Source organism: Carassius auratus, chromosome 18 (genome assembly GCF_003368295.1).
Source record: "Carassius auratus strain Wakin chromosome 18, ASM336829v1, whole genome shotgun sequence".
Classification (NCBI taxonomy): domain Eukaryota; kingdom Metazoa; phylum Chordata; class Actinopteri; order Cypriniformes; family Cyprinidae; genus Carassius; species Carassius auratus.
In genome coordinates, this window is record NC_039260.1 from 24083133 (window position 1) to 24103132 (window position 20000).

Below are 20000 nucleotides of genomic sequence, written 5' to 3' on the forward strand. Positions count from 1 at the left end.
TCCTTTGCATGGCCGTTGATGCATTCACCCCAATAAGGAGCCTACTTTTCCCAATAACCTCAAGAGGTACGGATGTCTGATTTTCTTGGAAACTTTTCGTGCCTTACGATTTTTCCATCCTTCTATAGCTCAGCTGCTAGAGCGAAGGACTGAAGATGAGTTGTTGGGTATCCTTAGGTCGCTGGTTCGATTGCGGCTCCAAGGAGTGTGATTTTAAATTCAGAGCAAATATTTTCTCATTTCCTTTAGACCTCGTATTGGCAGTTAAAAAAGCCAATGGGTCAAGATCCAAATATATCACCTTACAGAGTGGAAGGAGCGTTTGTCATATTAGAGGCTTCTTTTTTACACGCTTCAATAATTATGAAAACAATTGACGTTGGACTTCATACTTTTAATGTAAAGAAGAGACGGCTTGACCCCGACGTGATTTGAACACGCAACCTTCTGATCTGGAGTCAGACGCACTACCGTTGCGCCACGAGGTCTTAAAAAACAGGTTATTGCTTCCTTTGCATGGCCGTTGACGCATTCACCACAAAAATGGAGCCTATTTTTCTCAATAACCTCGAGAGGTACGGATGTCTGATTTTCTTGGAAACTTTTCGTGCCTTGCGCTTTTTCCATCCTTCGATAGCTCAGCTGGTAGAGCGGAGGACTGTAGATGAGTTGTTGGGTATCCTTAGGTCGCTGGTTCAATTCCGGCTCGAAGGAGTGTGATTTTAAATTCAGATCAAATATTTTCACATTTCCTTTAGACTTCATATTGGCAGTTAAAAAAAGCCAATGGGTCAAGATCCAAATATATCACTTTACAGAGTGGAAGGAGTGTTTGTCATATTAGAGGCTTCTTTTTTACAAGCTTCAATAATTATGAAAACAAAGCTGGATGAAAACACTTGACGTTGGACTTCATACTTTTAATGTAAAGAAATGACGGCTTGACCCTGACGTGATTTGAACACGCAACCTTCTGATCTGGAGTCAGACGCGCTACCATTAAGCCACGAGGTCTTAAAAAACAGGTTATTGCTTCCTTTGCATGGCCGTTGATGCATTCACCCCAATAAGGAGCCTACTTTTCCCAATAACCTCAAGAGGTACGGATGTCTGATTTTCTTGGAAACTTTTTGTGCCTTAAGATTTTTCCATCCTTCTATAGCTCAGCTGGTAGAGCGAAGGACTGAAGATGAGTTTTTGGGTATCCTTAGGTCGCTGGTTCGATTGCGGCTCCAAGGAGTGTGATTTTAAATTCAGAGCAAATATTTTCACATTTCCTTTAGACCTCGTATTGGCAGTTAAAAAAGCCAATGGGTCAAGATCCAAATATATCACCTTACAGAGTGGAAGGAGCGTTTGTCATATTAGAGGCTTCTTTTTTACACGCTTCAATAATTATGAAAACACTTGACGTTGGACTTCATACGTTTAATGTAAAAAAGAGACGGCTTGACCCCGACGTGATTTGAACACGCAACCTTCTGATCTGGAGTCAGACTCGCTACTGTTATGCCACAAGGTCTTAAAAAGCAGGTTATTGCTTCCTTTGCATGGCCGTTGATGCATTCACCACAAAAAGGAGCCTATTTTTCTGAATAACCTCGAGAGGTACGGATGTCTGATTTTCTTTTAAACTTTTCGTGCCTTACGCTTTTTCCATCCTTCGATAGTTCAGCTGGTAGAGCGGAGGACTGTAGATGAGTTGTTGGGTATCCTTAGGTCGCTGGTTCAATTCCAGCTCGAAGGAGTGTGATTTTAAATTCAGATCAAATATTTTCACATTTCCTTTAGACTTCGTATTGGCAGTTAAAAAAAGCCAATGGGTCAAGATCCAAATATATCACTTTACAGAGTGGAAGGAGTGTTTGTCATATTAGAGGCTTCTTTTTTACAAGCTTCAATAATTATGAAAACAAAGCTGGATGAAAACACTTGACGTTGGACTTCATACTTTTAATGTAAAGAAGAGACGGCTTGACCCCGACGTGATTTGAACACGCAACCTTCTGATCTGGAGTCAGACGCGCTACCGTTGCGCCACGAGGTCTTAAAAAACAGGTTATTGCTTCCTTTGCATGGCCGTTGATGCATTCACCCCAATAAGGAGCCTACTTTTCCCAATAACCTCAAGAGGTACGGATGTCTGATTTTCTTGGAAACTTTTCGTGCCTTACGATTTTTCCATCCTTCTATAGCTCAGCTGGTAGAGCGAAGGACTGAAGATGAGTTGTTGGGTATCCTTAGGTCGCTGGTTCGATTGCGGCTCCAAGGAGTGTGATTTTAAATTCAGAGCAAATATTTTCACATTTCCTTTAGACCTCGTATTGGCAGTTAAAAAAGCCAATGGGTCAAGATCCAAATATATCACCTTACAGAGTGGAAGGAGCGTTTGTCATATTAGAGGCTTCTTTTTTACACGCTTCAATAATTATGAAAACAATTGACGTTGGACTTCATACTTTTAATGTAAAGAAGAGACGGCTTGACCCCGACGTGATTTGAACACGCAACCTTCTGATCTGGAGCCAGACGCGCTACCATTGCGCAACGAGGTCTTAAAAAACAGGTTATTGCTTCCTTTGCATGGTCGTTGACGCATTCACCACAAAAAGGAGCCTATTTTTCCCAATAACCTCGAGAAGTACGGATGTCTGAATTTCTTGACACCTTCTGGTGCCTTATGCGTTACATCCTTCGATAGCTCAGCTGGTAGAGCGGAGGACTGTAGATGAGTTGTTGGGTATCCTTAGGTCGCTGGTTCAATTCCGGCTCGAAGGAGTGTGATTTTAAATTCAGATCAAATATTTTCACATTTCCTTTAGACTTCGTATTGGCAGATAAAAAAAGCCAATGGGTCAAAATCCAAATATATCACCTTACAGAGTGGAAAGAGCGTTTGTCATATTAGAGGCTTCTTTTTTACACGCTTCAATAATTATGAAAACACTTGACGTTGGACTTCATACGTTTAATGTAAAGAAGAGACGGCTTGACCCCGACGTGATTTGAACACGCAACCTTCTGATCTGGAGTCAGACGCGCTACCGTTGCGCCACGAGGTCTTAAAAAACATATTATTGCTTCCTTTGCATGGCCGTTGATGCATTCACCCCAATAAGGAGCCTACTTTTCCCAATAACCTCAAGAGGTACGGATGTCTGATTTTCTTGGAAACTTTTCGTGCCTTACGCTTTTTCCATCCTTCGATAGCTCAGCTGGTAGAGCGGAGGACTGTAGATGAGTTGTTGGGTATCCTTAGGTCGCTGGTTCAATTCCGGCTCGAAGGAGTGTGATTTTGAATTCAGATCAAATATTTTCACATTTCCTTTAGACTTCGTATTGGCAGTTAAAAAAAGCCAATGGGTCAAGATCCAAATACATCACTTTACAGAGTGGAAGGAGTGTTTGTCATATTAGAGGCTTCTTTTTTACAAGCTTCAATAATTATGAAAACAAAGCTGGATGAAAACACTTGACGTTGGACTTCATACTTTTAATGTAAAGAAGAGACGGCTTGACCCCAACGTGATTTGAACACGCAACCTTCTGATCTGGAGTCAGACGCGCTACCGTTGCGTCACAAGGTCTTAAAAAGCAGGTTATTGCTTCCTTTGCATGGCCGTTGATGCATTCACCCCAATAAGGAGCCTACTTTTCCCAATAACCTCAAGAGGTAAGGATGTTTGAATTTCTTGACACCTTCTGGTGCCTTATGCGTTACATCCTTCGATAGCTCAGCTGGTAGAGCGGAGGACTGTAGATGAGTTGTTGGGTATCCTTAGGTCGCTGGTTCGATTGCGCCTCCAAGGAGTGTGATTTTAAATTCAGAGCAAATATTTTCACATTTCCTATAGACCTCGTATTGGCAGTTAAAAAAGCCAATGGGTCAAGATCCAAATATATCACCTTACAGAGTGGAAAGAGCGTTTGTCATATTAGAGGCTTCTTTTTTACAAGCTTCAATAATTATGAAAACACTTGACGTTGGACTTCATACTTTTAATTTGAAGAAGAGACGGCTTGACCCCAACGTGATTTGAACACGCAACCTTCTGATCTGGAGTCAGACGCGCTACCGTTGCGCCACGAGGTCTTAAAAAACAGGTTATTGCTTCCTTTACATGGCCGTTGACGCATTCACCACAAAAATGGAGCCTATTTTTCTCAATAACCTCGAGAGGTACGGATGTCTGATTTTCTTGGAAACTTTTTGTACCTTACGCTTTTTCCGTCCTTCGATAGCTCAGCTGGTAGAGCGGAGGACTGTAGATGAGTTGTTGGGTATCCTTAGGTCGCTGGTTCAATTCCGGCTCGAAGGAGTGTGATTTTAAATTCAGATCAAATATTTTCGAATTTCCTTTAGACTTCGTATTGGCAGTTAAAAAAAGCCAATGGGTCAAGATCCAAATATATCACTTTACAGAGTGGAAGGAGTGTTTGTCATGTTAGAGGCTTCTTTTTTACAAGCTTCAATAATTATGAAACAAAGCTGGATGAAAACACTTGACATTGGACTTCATACTTTTAATGTAAAGAAGAGATGGCTTGACCCCAACGTGATTTGAACACGCAACCTTCTGATCTGGAGTCAGACGCGCTACCGTTGCGCCACGAGGACTTAAAAAACAGGTTATTGCTTCCTTTGCATGGCCGTTGACGCATTCACCACAAAAATGGAGCCTTTTTTCTCAATAACCTCGAGAGGTACGGATGTCTGATTTTCTTGGAAACTTTTCGTGCCTTACGCTTTTTCCATCCTTCGATAGCTCAGCTGGTAGAGCGGAGGACTGTAGATGAGTTGTTGGGTATCCTTAGGTCGCTGGTTCATTTCCGGCTCGAAGGAGTGTGATTTTAAATTCAGATCAAATATTTTCACATTTCCTTTAGACTTCATATTGGCAGTTAAAAAAAGCAAATGGGTCAAGATCCAAATATATCACTTTACAGAGTGGAAGGAGTGTTTGTCATATTAGAGGCTTCTTTTTTACAAGCTTCAATAATTATGAAAACAAAGCTGGATGAAAACACTTGACGTTGGACTTCATACTTTTAATGTAAAGAAGAGATGGCTTGACCCCGACGTGATTTGAACACGCAACCTTCTGATCTGGAGTCAGACGCGCTACCATTGCGCCACGAAGTCTTAATAAACAGGTTATTGCTTCCTTTCCATGGCCGTTGACGCATTCACCACAAAAAGGAGCCTATTTTTCCCAATAACCTCGAGAGGTACGGATGTCTGAATTTCTTGACACCTTCTGGTGCCTAATGCGTTACATCCTTCGATAGCTCAGCTGGTAGAGCGGAGGACTGTAGATGAGTTGTTGGGTATCCTTAGGTCGCTGGTTCGATTGCGGCTCCAAGGAGTGTGATTTTAAATTCAGAGCAAATATTTTCACATTTCCTATAGACCTCGTATTGGCAGTTAAAAAAGCCAATGGGTCAAGATCCAAATATATCACCTTACAGAGTGGAAAGAGCGTTTGTCATATTAGAGGCTTCTTTTTTACAAGCTTCAATAATTATGAAAACACTTGACGTTGGACTTCATACTTTTAATTTAAAGAAGAGACGTGCCTTACGATTTTTCCATCCTTCTATAGCTCAGCTGGTAGAGCGAAGGACTGAAGATGAGTTGTTGGGTATCCTTAGGTCGCTGGTTCGATTGCGGCTCCAAGGAGTGTGATTTTAAATTCAGAGCAAATATTTTCACATTTCCTTTAGACCTCGTATTGGCAGTTAAAAAAACCAGTGGGTCAAGATCCAAATATATCACCTTACAGAGTGGAAGGAGCGTTTGTCATATTAGAGGCTTCTTTTTTACACGCTTCAATAATTATGAAAACACTTGACGTTGGACTTCATACTTTTAATGTAAAGAAGAGACGGCTTGACCCCGACGTGATTTGAACACGCAACCTTCTGATCTGGAGTCAGACGCGCTACCGTTGCGCCACGAGGTCTTAAAAAACAGGTTATTGCTTCCTTTGCATGGCCGTTGACGCATTCACCACAAAAATGGAGCCTATTGTTCTCAATAACCTCGAGAGGTACGGATGTCTGATTTTCTTGGAAACTTTTCATGGCTTACGCTTTTTCCATCCTTCGATAGCTCAGCTGGTAGAGCGGAGGACTGTAGATGAGTTGTTGGGTATCCTTAGGTCGCTGGTTCAATTCCGGCTGGAAGGAGTGTGATTTTAAATTCAGATCAAATATTTTCACATTTCCTTTAGACTTCATATTGGCAGTTAAAAAAAGCCAATGGGTCAAGATCCAAATATATCACTTTACAGAGTGGAAGGAGTGTTTGTCATATTAGAGGCTTCTTTTTTACAAGCTTCAATAATTATGAAAACAAAGCTGGAAGAAAACACTTGACGTTGGACTTCATACTTTTAATGTAAAGAAGAGATGGCTTGACCCCGACGTGATTTGAACACGCAACCTTCTGATCTGGAGTCAGACGCGCTACCATTGCGCCACGAGGTCTTAAAAAACAGGTTATTGCTTCCTTTGCATGGCCGTTGATGCATTCACCCCAATAAGGAGCCTACTTTTCCCAATAACCTCAAGAGGTACGGATGTCTGATTTTCTTGGAAACTTTTCGTGCCTTACGATTTTTCCATCCTTCTATAGCTCAGCTGGTAGAGCGAAGGACTGAAGATGAGTTGTTGGGTATCCTTAGGTCGCTGGTTCGATTGCGGCTCCAAGGAGTGTGATTTTAAATTCAGAGCAAATATTTTCACATTTCCTTTAGACCTCGTATTGGCAGTTAAAAAAGCCAATGGGTCAAGATCCAAATATATCACCTTACAGAGTGGAAGGAGCGTTTGTCATATTAGAGGCTTCTTTTTTACACGCTTCAATAATTATGAAAACAATTGACGTTGGACTTCATACTTTTAATGTAAAGAAGAGACGGCTTGACCCCGACGTGATTTGAACACGCAACCTTCTGATCTGGAGTCAGACGCGCTACCGTTGCGCCACGAGGTCTTAAAAAACAGGTTATTGCTTCCTTTGCATGGCCGTTGACGCATTCACCACAAAAATGGAGCCTATTTTTCTCAATAACCTCGAGAGGTACGGATGTCTGATTTTCTTGGAAACTTTTCGTGCCTTGCGCTTTTTCCATCCTTCGATAGCTCAGCTGGTAGAGCGGAGGACTGTAGATGAGTTGTTGGGTATCCTTAGGTCGCTGGTTCAATTCCGGCTCGAAGGAGTGTGATTTTAAATTCAGATCAAATATTTTCACATTTCCTTTAGACTTCATATTGGCAGTTAAAAAAAGCCAATGGGTCAAGATCCAAATATATCACTTTACAGAGTGGAAGGAGTGTTTGTCATATTAGAGGCTTCTTTTTTACAAGCTTCAATAATTATGAAAACAAAGCTGGATGAAAACACTTGACGTTGGACTTCATACTTTTAATGTAAAGAAATGACGGCTTGACCCTGACGTGATTTGAACACGCAACCTTCTGATCTGGAGTCAGACGCGCTACCATTAAGCCATGAGGTCTTAAAAAACAGGTTATTGCTTCCTTTGCATGGCCGTTGATGCATTCACCCCAATAAGGAGCCTACTTTTCCCAATAACCTCAAGAGGTACGGATGTCTGATTTTCTTGGAAACTTTTTGTGCCTTAAGATTTTTCCATCCTTCTATAGCTCAGCTGGTAGAGCGAAGGACTGAAGATGAGTTGTTGGGTATCCTTAGGTCGCTGGTTCGATTGCGGCTCCAAGGAGTGTGATTTTAAATTCAGAGCAAATATTTTCACATTTCCTTTAGACCTCGTATTGGCAGTTAAAAAAGCCAATGGGTCAAGATCCAAATATATCACCTTACAGAGTGGAAGGAGCGTTTGTCATATTAGAGGCTTCTTTTTTACACGCTTCAATAATTATGAAAACACTTGACGTTGGACTTCATACGTTTAATGTAAAAAAGAGACGGCTTGACCCCGACGTGATTTGAACACGCAACCTTCTGATCTGGAGTCTGACTCGCTACTGTTGTGCCACAAGGTCTTAAAAAAGCAGGTTATTGCTTCCTTTGCATGGCCGTTGATGCATTCACCACAAAAAGGAGCCTATTTTTCTGAATAACCTCGAGAGGTACGGATGTCTGATTTTCTTTTAAACTTTTCGTGCCTTACGCTTTTTACATCCTTCGATAGTTCAGCTGGTAGAGCGGAGGACTGTAGATGAGTTGTTGGGTATCCTTAGGTCGCTGGTTCAATTCCAGCTCGAAGGAGTGTGATTTTAAATTCAGATCAAATATTTTCACATTTCCTTTAGACTTCGTATTGGCAGTTAAAAAAAGCCAATGGGTCAAGATCCAAATATATCACTTTACAGAGTGGAAGGAGTGTTTGTCATATTAGAGGCTTCTTTTTTCTAAGCTTCAATAATTATGAAACAAAGCTGGATGAAAACACTTGACGTTGGACTTCATACTTTTAATGTAAAGAAGAGACGGCTTGACCCCGACGTGATTTGAACACGCAACCTTCTGATCTGGAGTCAGACGCGCTACCGTTGCGCCACGAGGTCTTAAAAAACAGGTTATTGCTTCCTTTGCATGGCCGTTGATGCATTCACCCCAATAAGGAGCCTACTTTTCCCAATAACCTCAAGAGGTACGGATGTCTGATTTTCTTGGAAACTTTTCGTGCCTTACGATTTTTCCATCCTTCTATAGCTCAGCTGGTAGAGCGAAGGACTGAAGATGAGTTGTTGGGTATCCTTAGGTCGCTGGTTCGATTGCGGCTCCAAGGAGTGTGATTTTAAATTCAGAGCAAATATTTTCACATTTCCTTTAGACCTCGTATTGGCAGTTAAAAAAGCCAATGGGTCAAGATCCAAATATATCACCTTACAGAGTGGAAGGAGCGTTTGTCATATTAGAGGCTTCTTTTTACACGCTTCAATAATTATGAAAACAATTGACGTTGGACTTCATACTTTTAATGTAAAGAAGAGACGGCTTGACCCCGACGTGATTTGAACACGCAACCTTCTGATCTGGAGCCAGACGCGCTACCATTGCGCAACGAGGTCTTAAAAAACAGGTTATTGCTTCCTTTCCATGGTCGTTGACGCATTCACCACAAAAAGGAGCCTATTTTTCCCAATAACCTCGAGAAGTACGGATGTCTGAATTTCTTGACACCTTCTGGTGCCTTATGCGTTACATCCTTCGATAGCTCAGCTGGTAGAGCGGAGGACTGTAGATGAGTTGTTGGGTATCCTTAGGTCGCTGGTTCAATTCCGGCTCGAAGGAGTGTGATTTTAAATTCAGATCAAATATTTTCACATTTCCTTTAGACTTCGTATTGGCAGATAAAAAAAGCCAATGGGTCAAAATCCAAATATATCACCTTACAGAGTGGAAAGAGCGTTTGTCATATTAGAGGCTTCTATTTTACACGCTTCAATAATTATGAAAACACTTGACGTTGGACTTCATACGTTTAATGTAAAGAAGAGACGGCTTGACCCCGACGTGATTTGAACACGCAACCTTCTGATCTGGAGTCAGACGCGCTACCGTTGCGCCACGAGGTCTTAAAAAACATATTATTGCTTCCTTTGCATGGCCGTTGATGCATTCACCCCAATAAGGAGCCTACTTTTCCCAATAACCTCAAGAGGTACGGATGTCTGATTTTCTTGGAAACTTTTCGTGCCTTACGCTTTTTCCATCCTTCGATAGCTCAGCTGGTAGAGCGGAGGACTGTAGATGAGTTGTTGGGTATCCTTAGGTCGCTGGTTCAATTCCGGCTCGAAGGAGTGTGATTTTGAATTCAGATCAAATATTTTCACATTTCCTTTAGACTTCGTATTGGCAGTTAAAAAAAGCCAATGGGTCAAGATCCAAATACATCACTTTACAGAGTGGAAGGAGTGTTTGTCATATTAGAGGCTTCTTTTTTACAAGCTTCAATAATTATGAAAACAAAGCTGGATGAAAACACTTGACGTTGGACTTCATACTTTTAATGTAAAGAAGAGACGGCTTGACCCCAACGTGATTTGAACACGCAACCTTCTGATCTGGAGTCAGACACGCTACCGTTGCGTCACAAGGTCTTAAAAAGCAGGTTATTGCTTCCTTTGCATGGCCGTTGATGCATTCACCCCAATAAGGAGCCTACTTTTCCCAATAACCTCAAGAGGTAAGGATGTCTGAATTTCTTGACACCTTCTGGTGCCTTATGCGTTACATCCTTCGATAGCTCAGCTGGTAGAGCGGAGGACTGTAGATGAGTTGTTGGGTATCCTTAGGTCGCTGGTTCGATTGCGCTCCAAGGAGTGTGATTTTAAATTCAGAGCAAATATTTTCACATTTCCTATAGACCTCGTATTGGCAGTTAAAAAAGCCAATGGGTCAAGATCCAAATACATCACTTTACAGAGTGGAAGGAGTGTTTGTCATGTTAGAGGCTTCTTTTTTACAAGCTTCAATAATTATGAAAACAAAGCTGGATGAAAACACTTGACATTGGACTTCATACTTTTAATGTAAAGAAGAGATGGCTTGACCCCAACGTGATTTGAACACGCAACCTTCTGATCTGGAGTCAGACGCGCTACCGTTGCGCCACGAGGTCTTAAAAAACAGGTTATTGCTTCCTTTACATGGCCGTTGACGCATTCACCACAAAAATGGAGCCTATTTTTCTCAATAACCTCGAGAGTACGGATGTCTGATTTTCTTGGAAACTTTTTGTACCTTACGCTTTTTCCGTCCTTCGATAGCTCAGCTGGTAGAGTGGAGGACTGTAGATGAGTTGTTGGGTATCCTTAGGTCGCTGGTTCAATTCCGGCTCGAAGGAGTGTGATTTTAAATTCAGATCAAATATTTTCACATTTCCTTTAGACTTCGTATTGGCAGATAAAAAAAGCCAATGGGTCAAAATCCAAATATATCACCTTACAGAGTGGAAAGAGCGTTTGTCATATTAGAGGCTTCTTTTTTACACGCTTCAATAATTATGAAAACACTTGACGTTGGACTTCATACGTTTAATGTAAAGAAGAGACGGCTTGACCCCGACGTGATTTGAACACGCAACCTTCTGATCTGGAGTCAGACGCGCTACCGTTGCGCCACGAGGTCTTAAAAAACATATTATTGCTTCCTTTGCATGGCCGTTGATGCATTCACCCCAAATAAGGAGCCTACTTTTCCCAATAACCTCAAGAGGTACGGATGTCTGATTTTCTTGGAACTTTCGTGCCTTACGCTTTTTCCATCCTTCGATAGCTCAGCTGGTAGAGCGGAGGACTGTAGATGAGTTGTTTGGGTATCCTTAGGTCGCTGGTTCAATTCCGGCTCGAAGGAGTGTGATTTTGAATTCAGATCAAATATTTTCACATTTCCTTTAGACTTCGTATTGGCAGTTAAAAAAAGCCAATGGGTCAAGATCCAAATACATCACTTTACAGAGTGGAAGGAGTGTTTGTCATATTAGAGGCTTCTTTTTTACAAGCTTCAATAATTATGAAAACAAAGCTGGATGAAAACACTTGACGTTGGACTTCATACTTTTAATGTAAAGAAGAGACGGCTTGACCCCGAACGTGATTTGAACACGCAACCTTCTGATCTGGAGTCAGACGCGCTACCGTTGCGTCACAAGGTCTTAAAAAGCAGGTTATTGCTTCCTTTGCATGGCCGTTGATGCATTCACCCCCAATAAGGAGCCTACTTTTCCCAATAACCTCAAGAGGTAAGGATGTCTGAATTTTCTTGACACCTTCTGGTGCCTTATGCGTTCATCCTTCGATAGCTCAGCTGGTAGAGCGGAGGACTGTAGATGAGTTGTTGGGTATCCTTAGGTCGCTGGTTCGATTGCGCCTTCCAAGGAGTGTGATTTTTAAATTCAGAGCAAATATTTTCACATTTCCTATAGACCTCGTATTGGCAGTTTAAAAAAGCCAATGGGGTCAAGATCCAAATATATCACCTTACAGAGTGGAAAAGCGTTTGTCATATTAGAGGCTTCTTTTTTAGCAAGCTTCAATAATTATAAAAACACTTGACGTTGGACTTCATACTTTTAATTAAAGAAGAGACGGCTTGACCCCAACGTATTGAATCACGCAAACCTTCTGATCTGGAGTCAGACGCGCTACGTTGCGCCACGAGGTCTTAAAAAACAGGTTTATTGCTTCCTTTACATGGCCGTTGACGCATTCACCACAAAAATGGAGCCTATTTTTCTCAATAACCTCGAGAGGTACGGATGTCTGATTTTCTTGGAAACTTTTTGTACCTTACGCTTTTTTCCGTCCTTCGATAGCTCAGCTGTAGAGCGGAGGACTGTAGATGATTGTTGGGTATCCTTAGGTCGCTGTTCAATCCGGCTCGAAGGAGTGTGATTTTAAATTCAGTATCAAATATTTTTCGAATTCTTTAGACTTCGTATTGGCAGTTAAAAAAAGCCAATGGGTCAAGATCCAAATATATCACTTTACAGAGTGGAAGGAGTGTTTTGTCATGTTAGAGGCTTCTTTTTTACAAGCTTCAATAATTATGAAAACAAAGCTGGATGAAAACACTTGACGTTGGACTTCATACTTTTAATGTAAAGAAGAGACGGCTTGACCCCGACGTGATTTGAACACGCAACCTTCTGATCTGGAGTCAGACGCGCTACCGTTGCGCCACGAGGTCTTAAAAAACATGTTATTGCTTCCTTTGCATGGCCGTTGATGCATTCACCCCAATAAGGAGCCTACTTTTCCCAATAACCTCAAGAGGTACGGATGTCTGATTTCTTGGAAACTTTTTCGTGCCTTACGCTTTTTCCATCCTTCGATAGCTCAGCTGGTAGAGCGGAGGACTGTAGATGAGTTGTTGGGTATCCTTAGGTCGCTGGTTCAATTCCGGCTCGAAGGAGTGTGATTTTTAAATTCAGATCAAATATTTTCACATTTCCTTTAGACTTCGTATTGGCAGTTAAAAAAAGCCAATGGGTCAAGATCCAAATAATAATCACTTTACAGAGTGGAAGGAGTGTTTGTCATATTAGAGGCTTTCTTTTTTACAAGCTTCAATAATTATGAAAACAAACTGGATGAACACTTGACGTTGGACTTCATACTTTTTAATGTAAAGAAGAGACGGCTTGACCCCAACGTGATTTGAACACGCAACCTTCTGATCTGGAGTCAGACGCGCTACCGTTGCGCCACGAGGTCTTAAAAACAGGTTATTGCTTCCTTTTGCATGGCCGTTGATGCATTCACCCCCAATAATGGAGCCTATCTTTCCCAATAACCTCAAGAGTACGGATGTCTTATTTTCTTGGAAACTTTCGTGCCTTACATTTTTCCATCCTTCGATAGCTCAGCTGGTAGAGCGAAAACTGTAAGATGAGTTGTTGGGTATCCTTAGGTCGCTGGTTCAATTCCGGCTCCAAGGAGTGTGATTTTAAATTCAGATCAAATATTTTTCAACATTTTCCTTTAGACTTCGTATTGGCATGGTTAAAAAAAGCCCAATGGGTCAAGATCCAAATATACTACTTTACAGAGTGGAAGGAGTGTTTGTCAATTAAGGCTTCTTTTTTACAGCTTCAATAATTATGAAAACAAGCTGGATGAAAACCTTGACGTTGGACTTCATACTTTTAATGTAAAGAAGAGATGGCTTGACCCGACGTGATTTGAACACGCAACCTTTCTGATTCTGGAGTCAGACGCGCTACCATTGCGCCACAGGGTCTTAAAAACAGTGTTATTTGCTTCCTTTGCATGGTCGTTTGAGCGCATTCCACCAACAAAAATGGCAGCCTATTTTTTTCCCAATAACCTCGAGAGGTCAAGGATGTTCTGAATTTCTTTGGACACCTTCTGGTGCCTGATGCGTTGTACATCCTTCGATAGCTCATGCTGTTAGAGCGGAGGACTGTAGATGAGTTTGTTGCGGTATCCTTGCTCGCTGGTTCGATTTGCGGCCTCCAAGGAGCTGGCATTTTAAATTCAGAGCAAATATTTTCACATTTCCTTTAGACCTCGTATTGGCAGTTAAAAAAGCCAATGGGTCAAGATCCAAATATATCACCTTACAGAGTGGAAAGAGCGTTTGTCATATTAGAGGCTTCTTTTTACACGCTTCAAATTTATGAAAACACTTGACGTTGGACTTCATACGTTTAATGTAAAGAAGGATGGGTTGACCCGACGTGATTTGAACACGCACCTTCTGATCTGGAGTCAGACGCGCTACCGTTGCGCCACGAGGTCTTAAAAAACAGGTTATTGCTTCCTTTGCATGGCCGTTGACGCATTCACCACAAAAAGGAGCCTATTTTTCCCAAAACCTCGAGAGGTACGGATGTCTGAATTTCTTGACACCTTCTTATGATGAAACGCTTGACTTTGGACTTCATACTTTTAATGTAAAGAAGAGATGGCTTGTCCCGACGTGATTTGAAAACGCAACCTTCTGATCTGGAGTCAGACGCGCTACCGTTGCGCCACGAGGTCTTAAAAAACAGGTTATTGCTTCCTTTCCATGCCGTTGATGCATTCACCCCAATAAGGAGCCTATTTTTCCCAATAACCTCGAGAGGTACGTGTCTGAATTTCTTGACACCTTCTGGTGCCTTATGCGTTACATCCTTCGATAGCTCAGCTGGTAGAGCGGAGGACTGTAGATGAGTTGTTGGGTATCCTTAGGTCGCTGGTTCAATTCCGGCTCGAAGGAGTGTGATTTTAAATTCAGATCAAATATTTTCACATTTCCTTTAGACTTCATATTGGCAGTTAAAAAAAGCCAATGGGTCAAGATCCAAATATATCATTTTAAGGAGTGTTTGTCATATTAGAGGCTTCTTTTTTACAGCTTCAATAATTATGAAAACAAAGCTGGATGAAAACACTTGACGTTGGACTTCATACGTTTAATGTAAAGAAGAGACGGCTTGACCCCGACGTGATTTGAACACGCAACCTTCTGATCTGGAGTCAGACGCGCTACCGTTGCGCCACGAGGTCTTAAAAAACATATTATTGCTTCCTTTGCATGGCCGTTGATGCATTCACCCCAATAAGGAGCCTACTTTTCCCAATAACCTCAAGAGGTACGGATGTCTGATTTTCTTGGAAACTTTTCGTGCCTTACGCTTTTTCCATCCTTCGATAGCTCAGCTGGTAGAGCGGAGGACTGTAGATGAGTTGTTGGGTATCCTTAGGTCGCTGGTTCAATTCCGGCTCAAGGAGTGTGATTTTAATTCAGATCAAATATTTTCACATTTCCTTTAGACTTGTATTGGCAGTAAAAAAAGCCAATGGGTCAAGATCCAAATATATCACTTTACAGAGTGGAAGGAGTGTTTGTCATATTAGAGGCTTCTTTTTTACAAGCTTCAATAATTATGAAAACAAAGCTGGATGAAAACACTTGACGTTGGACTTCATACTTTTAATGTAAAGAAGAGACGGCTTGACCCCAACGTGATTTGAACACGCAACCTTCTGATCTGGAGTCAGACGCGCTACCGTTGCGTCACAAGGACTTAAAAAGCAGGTTATTGCTTCCTTTGCCTGGCCGTTGATGCATTCACCCAAATAAGGAGCCTACTTTTCCCAATAACCTCAAGAGGTACGGATGTCTGATTTTCTTGGAAACTTTTCGTGCCTTACGATTTTCCATCCTTCTATAGCTCAGCTGGTAGAGCGAAGGACTGAAGATGAGTTGTTGGGTATCCTTAGGTCGCTGGTTCGATTGCGGCTCAAGGAGTGTGATTTTAAATTCAGAGCAAATATTTTCACATTTCCTTTAGACCTCGTATTGGCAGTTAAAAAAACCAATGGGTCAAGATCCAAATATATCACCTTACAGAGTGGAAGGAGCGTTTGTCATATTAGAGGCTTCTTTTTTACACGCTTCAATAATTATGAAAACACTTGACGTTGGACTTCATACTTTTAATGTAAAGAAGAGACAGCTTGACCCCGACGTGATTTGAACACGCAACCTTCTGATCTGGAGTCAGACGCGCTACCGTTGCGCCACGAGGTCTTAAAAAACAGGTTATTGCTTCCTTTGCATGGCCGTTGACGCATTCACCACAAAAATGGAGCCTATTGTTTTCAATAACCTCGAGAGGTACGGATGTCTGATTTTCTTGGAACTTTTCGTGCCTTACGCTTTTTCCATCCTTCGATAGCTCAGCTGGTAGAGCGGAGGACTGTAGATGAGTTGTTGGGTATCCTTAGGTCGCTGGTTCAATTCCGGCTCGAAGGAGTGTGATTTTAAATTCAGATCAAATATTTTCACATTTCCTTTAGACTTCATATTGGCAGTTAAAAAAAGCCAATGGGTCAAGATCCAAATATATCACTTTACAGAGTGGAAGGAGTGTTTGTCATATTAGAGGCTTCTTTTTTACAAGCTTCAATAATTATGAAAACAAAGCTGGATGAAAACACTTGACGTTGGACTTCATACTTTTAATGTAAAGAAGAGATGGCTTGACCCCGACGTGATTTGAACACGCAACCTTCTGATCTGGAGTCAGACGCGCTACCATTGCGCCACGAAGTCTTAAAAAACAGGTTATTGCTTCCTTTGCATGGCTGTTGACGCATTCACCACAAAAAGGAGCCTATTTTTCCCAATAACCTCGAGAGGTACGGATGTCTGAATTTCTTGACACCTTCTGGTGCCTTATGCGTTACATCCTTCGATAGCTCAGCTGGTAGAGCGGAGGACTGTAGATGAGTTGTTGGGTATCCTTAGGTCGCTGGTTCGATTGCGGCTCCAAGGAGTGTGATTTTAAATTCAGAGCAAATATTTTCACATTTCCTATAGACCTCGTATTGGCAGTTAAAAAAGCCAATGGGTCAAGATCCAAATATATCACCTTACAGAGTGGAAAGAGCGTTTGTCATATTAGAGGCTTCTTTTTTACACGCTTCAATATTTATGAAAACACTTGAATTGGACTTCATACGTTTAATGTAAAGAAGAGATGGGTTGACCCCGACGTGATTTGAACACGCAACCTTCTGATCTGGAGTCAGACGCGCTACCGTTGCGCCACGAGGTCTTAAAAAACAGGTTATTGCTTCCTTTGCATGGCCGTTGACGCATTCACCACAAAAAGGAGCCTATTTTTCCCAATAACCTCGAGAGGTACGGACGTCTGAATTTCTTGACACCTTCTGGTGCCTTATGATGAAAACGCTTGACTTTGGACTTCATACTTTTAATGTAAAGAAGAGATGGCTTGTCCCCGACGTGATTTGAAAACGCAACCTTCTGATCTGGAGTAAGACGCGCTACCGTTGCGCCACAAGGTCTTAAAAAACAGGTTATTGCTTCCTTTCCATGGCCGTTGATGCATTCACCCCAATAAGGAGCCTATTTTTCCCAATAACCTCGAGAGGTACGTATGTCTGAATTTCTTGACACCATCTGGTGCCTTATGCGTTACATCCTTCGATAGCTCAGCTGGTAGAGCGGAGGACTGTAGATGAGTTGTTGGGTATCCTTAGGTCGCTGGTTCAATTCCGGCTCGAAGGAGTGTGATTTTAATTCAGATCAAATATTTTCACATTTCCTTTAGACTTCATATTGGCAGTTAAAAAAAGCCAATGGGTCAAGATCCAAATATATCACTTTACAGAGTGGAAGGAGTGTTTGTCATATTAGAGGCTTCTTTTTTACAAGCTTCAATAATTATGAAAACAAAGCTGGATGAAAACACTTGACGTTGGACTTCATACTTTTAATGTAAAGAAGAGACGGCTTGACCCCGACGTGATTTGAACACGCAACCTTCTGATCTGGAGTCAGACGCGCTACCGTTGCGCCACGAGGTCTTAAAAAACAGGTTATTGCTTCCTTTGCATGGCCGTTGACGCATTCACCACAAAAAGGAGCCTATTTTTCCCAATAACCTCGAGAGGTACGGATGTCTGATTTTCTTGGAAACTTTTCGTGCCTTACGCTTTTTCCATCCTTCGATAGCTCAGCTGGTAGAGCGGAGGACTGTAGATAAACGCTTGACTTTGGACTTCATACTTTTAATGTAAAGAAGAGATGGCTTGTCCCCGACGTGATTTGAAACGCAACCTTCTGATCTGGAGTAAGACGCGCTACCGTTGCGCCACAAGGTCTCCAAGGAGTGTGATTTTAAATTCAGAGCAAATATTTTCACATTTCCTTTAGACTCGTATTGCAGTTAAAAAAGCCAATGGGTCAAGATCCAAATATCATCACCTTCAGAGTGGAAGGAGCGTTTGTCATATTAGAGGCTTCTTTTTTACACGCTTCAAATAATTACTGAAAACACTGACGTTGGACTTCATACGTTTAATGTAAAGAAGAGACGGCTTGACCCGACGTGATTTGAACACGCAACCTTCTGATCTGGAGTCAGACGCGCTACCGTTGCGCACGAGGTCTTAAAAAACAGGTTATTTGCTTCCTTTGCATGGCCGTTGACGCATTCACCACAAAAATGGAGCCTATTTTTCTCAATAACCTCGAGAGGTACGGATGTCTGATTTTCTTGGAAACTTTCGTGCCTTACGCTTTTTCCATCCTTCGATAGCTCAGCTGGTAGAGCGGAGGACTGTAGATGAGTTGTTGGGTATCCTTAGGTCGCTGGTTCAATTCCGGCTCGAAGGAGTGTGATTTTAAATTCAGATCAAATATTTTCACATTTCCTTTAGACTTCGTATTGGCAGTTAAAAAAAGCCAATGGGTCAAGATCCAAATATATCACTTTACAGAGTGGAAGGAGTGTTTGTCATATTAGAGGCTTCTTTTTTACAAGCTTCAATAATTATGAAAACAAAGCTGGATGAAAACACTTGACGTTGGACTTCATACTTTTAATGTAAAGAAGAGACGGCTTGACCCCGACGTGATTTGAACACGCAACCTTCTGATCTGGAGTCAGACGCGCTACCGTTGCGCCACGAGGTCTTAAAAAGCAGGTTATTGCTTCCTTTGCATGGCCGTTGATGCATTCACCACAAAAAGGAGCCTATTTTTCCCAATAACCTCAAGAGGTACGGATGTCTGATTTTCTTGAAACTGGTATCCTTAGGTCGCTGGTTCGATTGCGGCTCAAGGAGTGTGATTTTAAATTCAGAGCAAATATTTTCACATTTCCTTTAGACTTCGTATTTGGCAGTTAAAAAAGCCAATGGGTCAAGATCCAAATATATCACTTTACAGAGTGGAAGGAGCGTTTGTCATATTAGAGGCTTCTTTTTTACAAGCTTCAATAATTATGAAAACACTTGACGTTGGACTTCATACTTTTAATGTAAAGAAGAGACGGCTTGACCCCGACGTGATTTGAACACGCAACCTTCTGATCTGGAGTCAGACGCGCTACCATTGCGCCACGAGGTCTTAAAAAACAGGTTATTGCTTCCTTTGCATGGCCGTTGACGCATTCACCCACAAAAGGAGCCTTTTTTCTCAATAACCTCGAGAGGTACGGATGTCTGATTTTCTTGGAAACTTTTCGTGCCTTACGCTTTTTCCATCCTTCGATAGCTCAGCTGGTAGAGCGGAGGACTGTAGATGAGTTGTTGGGTATCCTTAGGTCGCTGGTTCAATTGCGGCTCGAAGGAGTGTGATTTTAAATTCAGATCAAATATTTTCACATTTCCTTTAGACTTCGTATTGGCAGTTAAAAAAAGCCAATGGGTCAAGATCCAAATATATCACTTTACAGAGTGGAAGGAGCGTTTGTCATATTAGAGGCTCTTTTTTACAAGCTTCAATAATTATGAAACAAAGCTGGATGAAAACACTTGACGTTGGACTTCATACTTTTAATGTAAAGAAGAGACGGCTTGACCCCGACGTGATTTGAACACGCAACCTTCTGATCTGGAGTCAGACGCGCTACCGTTGCGCCACGAGGTCTTAAAAAACAGGTTATTGCTTCCTTTGCATGGCCGTTGATGCATTCACCACAAAAATGGAGCCTATTTTTCTCAATAACCTCGAGAGG

The 20000-nt window shown here is 41.8% G+C and overlaps 39 non-coding genes across 39 annotated transcripts; 17 read left to right on the plus strand and 22 right to left on the minus strand.

Moving 5' to 3' along the window:
- Positions 1 to 416: 416 nt before the first annotated feature.
- Positions 417 to 488, minus strand: trnaw-cca (transfer RNA tryptophan (anticodon CCA)). Its single transcript has one exon. It is a non-coding gene; the product is annotated as a tRNA-Trp (tRNA).
- A 139-nt stretch (positions 489 to 627) lies between these two features.
- trnay-gua (transfer RNA tyrosine (anticodon GUA)) lies at positions 628 to 714 on the plus strand. Its single transcript is given in 2 exon segments — positions 628 to 664; positions 679 to 714. It is a non-coding gene; the product is annotated as a tRNA-Tyr (tRNA).
- Positions 715 to 1660: 946 nt separating this feature from the next.
- On the plus strand, positions 1661 to 1747 carry trnay-gua (transfer RNA tyrosine (anticodon GUA)). Its single transcript is given in 2 exon segments — positions 1661 to 1697; positions 1712 to 1747. It is a non-coding gene; the product is annotated as a tRNA-Tyr (tRNA).
- Positions 1748 to 1975: 228 nt separating this feature from the next.
- Positions 1976 to 2047, minus strand: trnaw-cca (transfer RNA tryptophan (anticodon CCA)). Its single transcript has one exon. It is a non-coding gene; the product is annotated as a tRNA-Trp (tRNA).
- Positions 2048 to 2691: 644 nt separating this feature from the next.
- On the plus strand, positions 2692 to 2778 carry trnay-gua (transfer RNA tyrosine (anticodon GUA)). The gene is given in 2 exon segments: positions 2692 to 2728; positions 2743 to 2778. It is a non-coding gene; the product is annotated as a tRNA-Tyr (tRNA).
- Positions 2779 to 2990: 212 nt separating this feature from the next.
- Positions 2991 to 3062, minus strand: trnaw-cca (transfer RNA tryptophan (anticodon CCA)). Its single transcript has one exon. It is a non-coding gene; the product is annotated as a tRNA-Trp (tRNA).
- Positions 3063 to 3200: 138 nt separating this feature from the next.
- trnay-gua (transfer RNA tyrosine (anticodon GUA)) lies at positions 3201 to 3287 on the plus strand. The gene is given in 2 exon segments: positions 3201 to 3237; positions 3252 to 3287. It is a non-coding gene; the product is annotated as a tRNA-Tyr (tRNA).
- A 734-nt stretch (positions 3288 to 4021) lies between these two features.
- trnaw-cca (transfer RNA tryptophan (anticodon CCA)) lies at positions 4022 to 4093 on the minus strand. The gene has a single exon. It is a non-coding gene; the product is annotated as a tRNA-Trp (tRNA).
- Positions 4094 to 4232: 139 nt separating this feature from the next.
- trnay-gua (transfer RNA tyrosine (anticodon GUA)) lies at positions 4233 to 4319 on the plus strand. The gene is given in 2 exon segments: positions 4233 to 4269; positions 4284 to 4319. It is a non-coding gene; the product is annotated as a tRNA-Tyr (tRNA).
- A 752-nt stretch (positions 4320 to 5071) lies between these two features.
- On the minus strand, positions 5072 to 5143 carry trnaw-cca (transfer RNA tryptophan (anticodon CCA)). The gene has a single exon. It is a non-coding gene; the product is annotated as a tRNA-Trp (tRNA).
- A 748-nt stretch (positions 5144 to 5891) lies between these two features.
- On the minus strand, positions 5892 to 5963 carry trnaw-cca (transfer RNA tryptophan (anticodon CCA)). Its single transcript has one exon. It is a non-coding gene; the product is annotated as a tRNA-Trp (tRNA).
- Positions 5964 to 6102: 139 nt separating this feature from the next.
- On the plus strand, positions 6103 to 6189 carry trnay-gua (transfer RNA tyrosine (anticodon GUA)). The gene is given in 2 exon segments: positions 6103 to 6139; positions 6154 to 6189. It is a non-coding gene; the product is annotated as a tRNA-Tyr (tRNA).
- Positions 6190 to 6417: 228 nt separating this feature from the next.
- trnaw-cca (transfer RNA tryptophan (anticodon CCA)) lies at positions 6418 to 6489 on the minus strand. Its single transcript has one exon. It is a non-coding gene; the product is annotated as a tRNA-Trp (tRNA).
- Positions 6490 to 6925: 436 nt separating this feature from the next.
- On the minus strand, positions 6926 to 6997 carry trnaw-cca (transfer RNA tryptophan (anticodon CCA)). Its single transcript has one exon. It is a non-coding gene; the product is annotated as a tRNA-Trp (tRNA).
- Positions 6998 to 7136: 139 nt separating this feature from the next.
- trnay-gua (transfer RNA tyrosine (anticodon GUA)) lies at positions 7137 to 7223 on the plus strand. The gene is given in 2 exon segments: positions 7137 to 7173; positions 7188 to 7223. It is a non-coding gene; the product is annotated as a tRNA-Tyr (tRNA).
- A 947-nt stretch (positions 7224 to 8170) lies between these two features.
- trnay-gua (transfer RNA tyrosine (anticodon GUA)) lies at positions 8171 to 8257 on the plus strand. The gene is given in 2 exon segments: positions 8171 to 8207; positions 8222 to 8257. It is a non-coding gene; the product is annotated as a tRNA-Tyr (tRNA).
- Positions 8258 to 8484: 227 nt separating this feature from the next.
- On the minus strand, positions 8485 to 8556 carry trnaw-cca (transfer RNA tryptophan (anticodon CCA)). The gene has a single exon. It is a non-coding gene; the product is annotated as a tRNA-Trp (tRNA).
- Positions 8557 to 9199: 643 nt separating this feature from the next.
- Positions 9200 to 9286, plus strand: trnay-gua (transfer RNA tyrosine (anticodon GUA)). Its single transcript is given in 2 exon segments — positions 9200 to 9236; positions 9251 to 9286. It is a non-coding gene; the product is annotated as a tRNA-Tyr (tRNA).
- A 212-nt stretch (positions 9287 to 9498) lies between these two features.
- On the minus strand, positions 9499 to 9570 carry trnaw-cca (transfer RNA tryptophan (anticodon CCA)). The gene has a single exon. It is a non-coding gene; the product is annotated as a tRNA-Trp (tRNA).
- A 138-nt stretch (positions 9571 to 9708) lies between these two features.
- Positions 9709 to 9795, plus strand: trnay-gua (transfer RNA tyrosine (anticodon GUA)). The gene is given in 2 exon segments: positions 9709 to 9745; positions 9760 to 9795. It is a non-coding gene; the product is annotated as a tRNA-Tyr (tRNA).
- A 749-nt stretch (positions 9796 to 10544) lies between these two features.
- On the minus strand, positions 10545 to 10616 carry trnaw-cca (transfer RNA tryptophan (anticodon CCA)). Its single transcript has one exon. It is a non-coding gene; the product is annotated as a tRNA-Trp (tRNA).
- Positions 10617 to 10754: 138 nt separating this feature from the next.
- On the plus strand, positions 10755 to 10841 carry trnay-gua (transfer RNA tyrosine (anticodon GUA)). Its single transcript is given in 2 exon segments — positions 10755 to 10791; positions 10806 to 10841. It is a non-coding gene; the product is annotated as a tRNA-Tyr (tRNA).
- A 212-nt stretch (positions 10842 to 11053) lies between these two features.
- Positions 11054 to 11125, minus strand: trnaw-cca (transfer RNA tryptophan (anticodon CCA)). The gene has a single exon. It is a non-coding gene; the product is annotated as a tRNA-Trp (tRNA).
- A 137-nt stretch (positions 11126 to 11262) lies between these two features.
- trnay-gua (transfer RNA tyrosine (anticodon GUA)) lies at positions 11263 to 11350 on the plus strand. The gene is given in 2 exon segments: positions 11263 to 11299; positions 11315 to 11350. It is a non-coding gene; the product is annotated as a tRNA-Tyr (tRNA).
- Positions 11351 to 12613: 1263 nt separating this feature from the next.
- On the minus strand, positions 12614 to 12685 carry trnaw-cca (transfer RNA tryptophan (anticodon CCA)). The gene has a single exon. It is a non-coding gene; the product is annotated as a tRNA-Trp (tRNA).
- A 138-nt stretch (positions 12686 to 12823) lies between these two features.
- trnay-gua (transfer RNA tyrosine (anticodon GUA)) lies at positions 12824 to 12910 on the plus strand. Its single transcript is given in 2 exon segments — positions 12824 to 12860; positions 12875 to 12910. It is a non-coding gene; the product is annotated as a tRNA-Tyr (tRNA).
- A 230-nt stretch (positions 12911 to 13140) lies between these two features.
- Positions 13141 to 13212, minus strand: trnaw-cca (transfer RNA tryptophan (anticodon CCA)). The gene has a single exon. It is a non-coding gene; the product is annotated as a tRNA-Trp (tRNA).
- A 1423-nt stretch (positions 13213 to 14635) lies between these two features.
- Positions 14636 to 14722, plus strand: trnay-gua (transfer RNA tyrosine (anticodon GUA)). The gene is given in 2 exon segments: positions 14636 to 14672; positions 14687 to 14722. It is a non-coding gene; the product is annotated as a tRNA-Tyr (tRNA).
- Positions 14723 to 14940: 218 nt separating this feature from the next.
- On the minus strand, positions 14941 to 15012 carry trnaw-cca (transfer RNA tryptophan (anticodon CCA)). The gene has a single exon. It is a non-coding gene; the product is annotated as a tRNA-Trp (tRNA).
- Positions 15013 to 15967: 955 nt separating this feature from the next.
- Positions 15968 to 16039, minus strand: trnaw-cca (transfer RNA tryptophan (anticodon CCA)). Its single transcript has one exon. It is a non-coding gene; the product is annotated as a tRNA-Trp (tRNA).
- A 138-nt stretch (positions 16040 to 16177) lies between these two features.
- On the plus strand, positions 16178 to 16264 carry trnay-gua (transfer RNA tyrosine (anticodon GUA)). Its single transcript is given in 2 exon segments — positions 16178 to 16214; positions 16229 to 16264. It is a non-coding gene; the product is annotated as a tRNA-Tyr (tRNA).
- Positions 16265 to 16492: 228 nt separating this feature from the next.
- Positions 16493 to 16564, minus strand: trnaw-cca (transfer RNA tryptophan (anticodon CCA)). Its single transcript has one exon. It is a non-coding gene; the product is annotated as a tRNA-Trp (tRNA).
- Positions 16565 to 16997: 433 nt separating this feature from the next.
- trnaw-cca (transfer RNA tryptophan (anticodon CCA)) lies at positions 16998 to 17069 on the minus strand. The gene has a single exon. It is a non-coding gene; the product is annotated as a tRNA-Trp (tRNA).
- Positions 17070 to 17458: 389 nt separating this feature from the next.
- On the plus strand, positions 17459 to 17545 carry trnay-gua (transfer RNA tyrosine (anticodon GUA)). The gene is given in 2 exon segments: positions 17459 to 17495; positions 17510 to 17545. It is a non-coding gene; the product is annotated as a tRNA-Tyr (tRNA).
- A 227-nt stretch (positions 17546 to 17772) lies between these two features.
- trnaw-cca (transfer RNA tryptophan (anticodon CCA)) lies at positions 17773 to 17844 on the minus strand. Its single transcript has one exon. It is a non-coding gene; the product is annotated as a tRNA-Trp (tRNA).
- A 724-nt stretch (positions 17845 to 18568) lies between these two features.
- trnay-gua (transfer RNA tyrosine (anticodon GUA)) lies at positions 18569 to 18655 on the plus strand. Its single transcript is given in 2 exon segments — positions 18569 to 18605; positions 18620 to 18655. It is a non-coding gene; the product is annotated as a tRNA-Tyr (tRNA).
- A 228-nt stretch (positions 18656 to 18883) lies between these two features.
- Positions 18884 to 18955, minus strand: trnaw-cca (transfer RNA tryptophan (anticodon CCA)). The gene has a single exon. It is a non-coding gene; the product is annotated as a tRNA-Trp (tRNA).
- A 363-nt stretch (positions 18956 to 19318) lies between these two features.
- Positions 19319 to 19390, minus strand: trnaw-cca (transfer RNA tryptophan (anticodon CCA)). Its single transcript has one exon. It is a non-coding gene; the product is annotated as a tRNA-Trp (tRNA).
- Positions 19391 to 19840: 450 nt separating this feature from the next.
- On the minus strand, positions 19841 to 19912 carry trnaw-cca (transfer RNA tryptophan (anticodon CCA)). Its single transcript has one exon. It is a non-coding gene; the product is annotated as a tRNA-Trp (tRNA).
- Between the last annotated feature and the right edge of the window lie 88 nt (positions 19913 to 20000).